This window comes from Mandrillus leucophaeus, unplaced genomic scaffold, assembly GCF_000951045.1.
Source record: "Mandrillus leucophaeus isolate KB7577 unplaced genomic scaffold, Mleu.le_1.0 Scaffold569, whole genome shotgun sequence".
NCBI lineage: Eukaryota > Metazoa > Chordata > Mammalia > Primates > Cercopithecidae > Mandrillus > Mandrillus leucophaeus.
In genome coordinates this window covers 314176-323311 of record NW_012106130.1, presented here as the reverse complement: position 1 = coordinate 323311, position 9136 = coordinate 314176, and the positions used below count along the sequence as shown (strand labels likewise).

The 9136-nt window shown below is 40.8% G+C and overlaps 1 pseudogene; it reads left to right on the top strand.

Moving 5' to 3' along the window:
• The first annotated feature begins 783 nt into the window (after nucleotides 1-783).
• Nucleotides 784-9134, top strand: LOC105552643 (annotated as a pseudogene).
• Nucleotides 9135-9136: the final 2 nt, after the last annotated feature.

Below are 9136 nucleotides of genomic sequence, written 5' to 3'. Positions count from 1 at the left end.
TTGGGAGGCCGAGGCAGGCGGATCACGAGGTCAGGAGATCGAGACCATCCTGGCTAACACGGTGAAAGCCTGTCTCTACTAAAAAAAACACAGAAATGTTAGCCGGGCGTGGTGGCGGGCGCCTGTAGTCCCAGCTACTCCGGAGGCTGAGGCAGGAGAATGGCGTGAACCCGGGAGGCGGAGCTTGCAGTGAGCCTAGAGGGAGCCACTGCACTCCAGCCTGGGCAAGAGTGCGAGACTCCGTATCAAAAAAAAAAAATTTTTTTTTTTAAAATTTAAAGTCCATAGAATGACTCTAAGGTATTTGGGACTTTCATGAAATTTTACATAAAAACTTGGGCTTATTTTATAACGTCTATTTTTCTAGAGAGAGGGTTCGTAGCTTACTTTGAACTCAAAGGGGTGACTGAAAAAAGTTAGGAACTACTGATTTAAGGCAAGGGGAGAAAAATATGGGATTGTTATCCTTTCTTTCATATTTGGTACTGGCTACAGTTTACTTCCTACTTAATATAGATAACACATGGAGAGTAGAGGTTCCACACAATGCATGGCTTAGTTACTATGCTAAGCATTTTTCGTATCTTTAATCTTCACATTGCCCTTGAAGGCAGATATTCTTATTCCCTCTGTGCAAACAGGGAATCTGAGGAGCATACAGATCACGCATAATACCTGGGACCACATGGCCAGTAGAAGCGAGGAACTAGAACTTGAATTGAAGACTGTTTAGATTCAAAATCTCCCTATAACATTGGGCAATTTAGGTGTTTATTACCCAGTATGGGTGAGACATAAAAGAGAATATAGCCTAAGCATATTTATGATTTTTTTATTCTGTAAACTGAACAAACCAAACAAAATATCAGGGTTTAACAGATGATATAGGAATTTCTGTTGTTGAACTGACAGAGTTCAACATTGATGAAGATTTATTGCATGCAGAACTGGCTGCAAATAGAAAAAGACCAAGTAGAAAAGAAAAAAAGTGAAAAATTTCTACCTGAGATTTTAGATAGAGGCTGGGCACAGTGGCTCACACCTGTAATCCCAACACAGGAGTTCAAGACCAGCCTGGGAAATAAAAGACCCCCATCTCTATGAATAATAATAATAATAATAATAATAATAAAAACAGCTGGGTGTGGTGGCCCACACCTGTAGTCTCCCGTACTCAGGAGGATGAGGTGAGAGAATTGCTTGAGCTGGGGAGGTTAAGGCTGCAGTGAGCAGTGATCGATCTACTGCACTCTAGTCTCAGTGATAGAGTAAGACCCTGTCTCAAAAATAAAATAACTTTTAAAAATTGAAATTTTATTGTATTTTATTTATTTATATTTGAGACAGAGTCTCACTCTGATGCCCAGGCTGGAGTGCAATGGCACAATCTCTGCTCCCTGCAACCTCTGCCTCCCGGGTTCAAGCAATTCCCCTGACTCAGCTTCCTGAGTAGTTGGGGTTACAGGCATGTGCCACCACGCCTGGCTACTTTTTGTATTTTTAGTAGAGATGGGGTTTCACCATGTTGGCCAGGCTGGCCTCGAGCTCCTGACCTCAGGTGATCTGCCTGTCTTGGCCTCCCAAAGCACTGGGAGTTTTATATAGGCGTGAGCCACCATGCCTGGCCTAAATAGAAATTTTAGATAGAAATCTAAAATAGAGAAATGGTATTATTTGCTTGTACCAATTTTGAAATAATTCTGTAAATAATTTTACAGTAGTTGCATTTAGCTGGTGAGGCCATTTTTGTTTTTGTTCTTTCTGAAGTTTTCTGAACTTTCTAAATTTTTTACCGTAAATGTAAAAATTGATTTAAAATATTACATATTTCCATAAAGTCCCAAGAGCAGTTAATGATGTAGTCAGCCACTCTAGAGAGCACTGTGAAGTTGTCATCACAGAGCACTTTTGACACATAAGATCAGGATACTATTTTATTTTATTTTATTTTTTGGTGAGAGAATCTGAAGTAGCCATTTGTGGTTCACTAGGATTTTTTATTGCAACAAAAAACCCCACAACAAAAATCAACTCTGGCTATATTAAGCAAATGGAATGTATTGGAAAAGCTTAGAGAACTCCTGGAAAGCTGGAAGAACCAAGCTTGGAGAAGGAACAGGAACCAAGTTGCTCTCATGGGTCAGGAAGAAAGTTCTCAGCAAAATTAATGAGGCAGTAACAATGCTTTGTCAACCTGTGTTTTCATAACAGTGTTTTTTTGTTTCCTTTTGTTTTTTGAGATGGAGTCTGGCTCTGTCGCTCTGGCTGGAGTGCAGTGCTACGATCTCTGCTCACTGTAAACTCCGTCTCCCGAGTTCAAGTGATTCTTCTGCCTCAGCCTCCCAAGTAGCTGGTGTGCACCACCACACCCAAGCTTTTTTTTTTTTTTTTTTTTTGTATTTTTAGTAGAGACCGGGTTTCACCATGTTAGCCAGGCTGGTCTCTAACTCCTGACCTCAAATGATCAGCCCACCTCGGCCTCCCAAAGTGCTGGTATTACAGGTGTGAGCCACTGCGCCTGGCCCACTATTTTCTTGCTAGTAAAAAATGGCTATCAGTTCTTTCTATGCACATGTATGCCCCTTTGCAGTGTGATTTTGGAACGCCTCCCATTAGGAGGCTGAATCTATTTTTCCACTCCTTAAATTTGGATTTAACCCTGTGACTTGCTTTGGCCGGTGGACATTAGCAAATATGGTGCAGGCTTAAAAAGTGCCTGTGCACGAAGGCTTGCCCTCTCTTGCTGCTGGGAACTCTGCTACTCCTGCTAGTCTCGAAGGGGATAAAAGAGTGCATAAAGAGAGGATCCAGCCATGCCAGTCAATCCAGCCTCTCCAGGTGAGGCCCATACTCCCAGAGTGACCTCAGCTGACCCCATGTGAGCAAAAACCACTCAAATTGCTGACCCACAGGATTGAGAGCAAATGATTGGTAGCTGGCTGCTTTAAGCAACTACATTTTGGGAGTGATTTGTTACATAACAAAGTCTACGACCATTACTAAATAGTAGATATCATTATATTATTATTCAAATAGAAAAATGTTACAAGGCATTAGCACACACGCATGATAAGGGGTGAATCTTTTCGGAAGTATAAAATAAATCTGGCTGGGTGCTGTGGCTCACACCTGTAATTCCAGCATTTTGGGAGGCCAAGGCGGGAAGATTGCTTGAGGCCAGGAATTTGAGACCAGACTGAACAACAGAGCAAGACCTCTGTCTCTACAAAAAATGTTTAATAATTCACCAGGTTCAGAGATGTGTGCCTGTCGTCCCAGCTACGTCGGAGGCTGAGGCAGGAGGATAGCTTGAGCCCAGGAGTTCAAGATTAGAGTGAGCCATGAATACATCACTGCTCCAGCCTGGGCAACAGAATGAGATCTTGTTTCTAAAATATAAAAAGATTTAAAAAATAAAATAAAATAGAAATCTAACATGTCTTTGTTTTTATACTAATTTATTATACATTTGAAAGGCTTACAGTTTAAAGGGAGTATAAAGAAGCATAACACTTAGATATAATTAATTCACTGGAATTCAAATCTTCACAGTAATTTAATCCAGAGGCCAGCAAACTACTGGCTCAGGGTCCTGACCCTGGCCATCCTGGTTTTTTTTTTGTTTTTTTTGTTTTTTTTTTTTGAGACATCATCTTACTCAGTCGCCTAGGCTGTAGTGCAGTGGTGTGATCTCGGCTCATTGAAACCTCCGCCTCCTGGGTTCAAGCGATTCTCCTGTCTCAGCCTCCCAAGTAGCTGGGATTATAGTCACCCACCACCACACCCAGCTAATTTTTGTATTTTTAGTAGAGACAGGGTTTCACCATGTTGGTCAGGCTGGTCTTGAACTACTGACCTTAGATGATCTGCCTGCCTTGGACTCCCAAAGTGCTGGGATTACAGATGTGAGCCACCGCACCTGGCCAGCCACCTGTTTTTATAAATAAACTTTTATAGGAACACAATCATGCTCACTCATCTACATATTGTCTATGCTTGCTTTCAAACCTCAACAGCAGAGATGAGTAATTGAGACAAAAACCACATGGCTACAAAGTTTAAAATATTTACTTTCTGGTCTTTTACAGAAAAAGCTTGTGGACTCCTGTTCTAGTGCTTACCACTACAATTCAGTAAGTGTTAGTTATTGACTGGGCAAGGTGGCTCATGCCTGTCATCCCAGCACCTTGGGAGGTCTAGGCGGGCAGATCACCTAAGGTCAGGAGTTCAAGACCTGCCTAACCAACATGGTGAAACCCCGTCTCCACTAAAAAAAAAAAAATACAAACCTTAGCTGGATGTGGTAGTGGGTGCCTATAGTCCCAGCTCCTCAGGAGGCTGAGGTGGGAGAATCGCTTGATTTCTGGAGGCAGAGGTTGTAGTGAGCTGAGATTGCACCACTGCACTCCAGCCTGGGCAACAGAGTGAGACTCTGTCTCAAAAAAAAAAAAAAAAGTGTTAGTTATCATCATCATCGCTATGATTGTAGCCCATGGGATGCAGTGGAAAATGATTTTGCCTTGATGAAAAAGTAAATACTTAAAACTATAACTATTTCAAATATTCACATGAACATTGGAGTCAACAGATAAAGAGAAACACTCTTCTTCTTTTCTGAGTAAGTACTAATACAAAAAGCTTGCCTTGTATTCAAATGTATTTATTTTCCAAGTCCACATATATAATTTGTACATAATTGGGAAGATGTGATACTTTTTTCTTTTTTTTTTTTTTTGAGACAGTCTCATTATGTTGCCCAGGCTGGAGTGCAATCACGCGATCTTGGCTCACAGCAAACTCTGCCTCTGCCTCCTGGGTTCAAGCCATTCTCCTGCCTCAGCCTCCCAAGTAGCTGGGATTACAGGTGCCAGCCACCACGCCCAGCTAATTTTTGTATTTTCAGTAGAGACGGGATTTCACCACGTTGGGCAGACTGGTCTCAAACTCCCAAAGTGCTAGGATTACAGATGTGAGCCACCATACCTGGCCCAGATGTGATACATTTTAAAACATATCGGATCACTATTAACTAAAATCAGCTTAAAATAATATAAAAATAATAATATAAAATATGGACTAAAAAGCCGAAATTAGTCTATCTTCATTATGTGAAATTCAATTGTTAGTGGTATTTAGAAACCATATTAGTTGTTATCAAAAATGTTTAGATGTATATTTCTATAGACGAGTTCCGTATTACAGGACCCTCAGAAAGCAATAATAATCCAGGAGAGGAAGGAATTTGTTTTGCCTCCTTTCATTTTATTTCTTCTTTTTGACTTTCTTAAACTGATTGAGTTTTTCTTTAATTCTGCAAAATTTAAGTATTGCTCTCCTTTATTATTTTTCTTTCTTTCTTTCTTTCTTTCTTTTTTTTTTTTTGAGACGGAGTCTCTCTCTGTAACCCAGGCTGAAGTGCAGTGGTCCAATCTCAACTCACTGCAACCTCCACCTCCCAGATTCAAGCAATTGTCCTGCCTCAGCCTCCTGAGTAGCTGCGACTACCGGCACGTGCCACCACGCGTGGCTAATGTTTGTATTTTTAGTAGAGATGGGGTTTTGCCATGTTGCCCAGGCTGCTCTTGAACTCCTGGCCTCAGGTTATCCACCTGCCTTGGCCTCCGAAAGTGCTGGCCTATTTTTCTTACTCCCTTCTAGAACTTGGATTACGTGTGATTGACTGGCATTTGGAAGTCTGATGTACATGCGAATTACATTCCACATCTCTTAGTCTCCTTTCACATTTTCTGTCCCAGTATCTCTTTTTAACTGTGTTTATTGCATAGCCAATTCATTTTATCTCTAATTTCAAGTATTGATGCTTTTATTTCTAGAAGTTCTGTATAACTTTTAAAAAATACCTGGTTCTTTTTTCTAGTGTCTTGTCTCCTAGTCATACATCTGATACCCTCTTTTATTTATTTAAGCAAATTATGCTTAATTATTTTGTATTTTAAATCTGAAAAGTTAAACACCTTTAGTCTTTGCAAGTCTGATCTTATTGTTTATTATTTCACTAACTTGTGCTTGTTTCTTCATGCATTTTGTGTTTTCTGATTGTGAGTTAATGTTTGTTATAAATTTATCTCTTGCTATTCCCTGAAGCCTGGGTTAAAGTTGGGTTCCTCCACATGGATTTACATTTACTTTTTCCAGGGGCTTACGAACACATTGCTAATATGAATCAATGCTTTAAAATCATGAGAGGACATGCTTACTCTTAGAAATTCTCCAGGAGAGAAAAATAATTTAAAAAAAAAAGAAAAAAATTCTCAAGGAAATTCTTACTGTCAGCCTGCGTTCAATCAGAGTCAAAGGCTGAAACAGACAAGTTTCATTACTTTTTCACTTTGGGGATAATGTTGCAAGATTTAACAAATAAAAAATACAGGACATCAGTTAAATTTAAATTTCAGATAAACAACAAACAAATTTTTAGTCTAAGTATATTAATTTTCTATAGATGGAGCATTTTCTAGTTTATCCACTGTTGTGTCTTTTTTCAAAGTTTCCACTTTACGTTGGGTCTCTGATCTGAATTTCCACCTTGCATGGTGCCTTGAGTTGTAGTTGTTATACCTCTCTTGTCTAGAGAAATCAGCAAGTGCTTTCAGGATAGCTGTTGCTTTATTGAATACTTAGCTCTCTGGATTTGTATTTTCTTATTTTTATTCTTTTTTCACCCTGAGGATTTTCCTTAATTTCTTGACTATTGAACTTTGCTCTAAATATTAGTAGGAGAATTTGTTAACAACTTACCTAAGTTGTTAAACTGGCTTGACTTGGTGGCTTACACCAGTAATTGCAGCACTTTGGCAGGCCAAGATGAGAGGATTGTTTGAGTGCAAGAGTTCAAGACCAGTTGTGCAACATAGGGAGACCCCATACCTACAAAAAATTTGAAAACTTAGCCAGATATGGTGGTGCATACTGGTGGTCCCAGCTACTTAGGACGCTGAGGTAGGAGGATCACTTGAGACTGGAAGGTTGAGGCTTCAGTGAGCCATGATTGTGCCACTGAACTGCAGCCTAAGTGTCAGAGCAAGACCTTATCTCAAAAAAAAAAAAAAAAAAGACATTAAACTCTTGCATTTTCTCATTGTCTGAACTTTATGTGTTCAATAGTGCTTAGTGACTTTGTTTAAAGTCCATAATTAGCACAAAGTGAGCCTGTATGTCTTCTTATCTTGTCCATTTGGAATTGTTTATACCACTGAAAAAAATACATTTTTAAGAAATATATTGGAATTCCATTCAATCGATGTTTTTGAAAATGAAGAAAAATACAGTCACATAATTTTATAATAATTATTACCAGGCTTTTTGTTTATGTGTATAATTCTACATAAAAGAATCTTCTTGGCTTGGAAGTTAATCAGTTTAGAAGCCATCTGATATTTCAGTTGAGAAAATAAACATATGAAGAAATACAAGTGGTTTTAAGAGTGACAAGGTTAGGAGAAGATAGACCCAAAAACTGTAATAGATGTGACAATTAGTACAATAAAATCAGAATACAAGTCTCTGTCTCTCAGAGGTTGAAAACAAGAATGACAAAGAGCACTTATAACCCATTGTTTTATTTCCTTTAACATTTTTTTTTTATTCTTTTAATACTGTAGCAAGTATGTGAACCCATCATTGTTTTATTTCTGCCAGAAAGCTTCTAAGTATTCTTCGTCCTTCTCGTAAAATCTCAGGGAGATGTGGCTAACTATCAGTCTCGTTCAAATGTATTCTACATGGAGAGATTTTCTTCTATTATTTCTTTGGTTATTACCTCTATTTTTTTCTCTCTTCTCTGATCTAATTCACCTCTATTTTCTCTTCCTAGAATTTTATCAATCCTCTTGAATTAATCCTACAGGCCTCTTAATTTGCCAGTCATATTTTTTATCATTGGTAAGATAGAAAAATCTGAAAGAATTCCTTGACTTTAGCTTTTAGCTCTTTTACTGATTTTCTTAAAATTTGGCAATCTTGGTCATTGGCAAAGCCTGAGTCCTGTCCTCTCACTATCCTCCCCGGACAGCATGAGCTTCACCACTTGCTCCACTGTCTCCATCAACTTCTGGTCCCTGGGCTCCATCTAGCCGTCCAGCTATGGTACCCAGCCAGTCAGCAGCATAGCCAGCATCTATGTAGGCACTGGGGGCTCTGGTTCCTGGATCTCTGTTTCCTCCTCCACCAGCTTCTGGGGTGGCTTGGGGTTTGGGGGGCCTGGTCATGGGGATGGCCTGGGGTCTGGCAGGAATGGGAGGCATTCAGAACGAGAAGGAGACCATACAAAGCCTGAATAACTGCCTGGCCTCCTATCTGGACAGGGTGAGGAGCCTGGAGACCAAGAAATGGAGGCTGGAGAGCAAAATCCAGGAGCACCTGGAGAAGAAGGGTTCCCAGGTCAGAGACTGGGGCCATTGCTTCAAGATCATGGAGAACCTGAGGGTTCAGATCTTTGCAAATACTATGGACAATGCCCACGTCGTTCTGCAGATCAACAATTCCCATCTTGCTGCTGATGACTTTAGAGTTAAGTATGAGACAGAGCTGGCCATGTGCCAGTCTGTGGAGAGTGACATCCATGGGTTCCGCAAGGTCACTGATAACACCAATGTCACTCAGCCGCAGCTGGAAACAGAGGTTGAGACTCTCAAGGAGGAGCTGCTCTTCATGAAAAGGACCATGAAGAGGAAGTAAAAGGCCTACAAGGCCAGATTGCCAGCTCTAGGTTGGCCGTGCAGGTAGATGTCCTCAAATCTCAGGAACTTGCCAACATCATGGCAGACATCCAGAACCAATATGACGAGTGGGCTTGGAAGAACCAAGAGGAGCTAGACATATAATGGTCTCAGCAGATTGAGAGCACCACAGTGGTCACCACGCAGTCCCCCGAGGTCAGAACTGCTGAGGTGATGCTCACTGAGCTGAGACGTACAGTCCAGTCCTTGGAAATCGACCTGGACTCAATGAGAAATCTGAAGGCCAGCTTGGAGAACAGCATGAGGAAGGTGGAGGCCTGCTACGCCCTGCAGATGGAGCAGCTCAGCAGGATCCTCCTGCACCTGGAGTTAGAGCTGGCACAGACCCAGGCAGAGGGGCAGCACCAAGCCCAGGAGTAGGAGGCCCTGCTGAACAT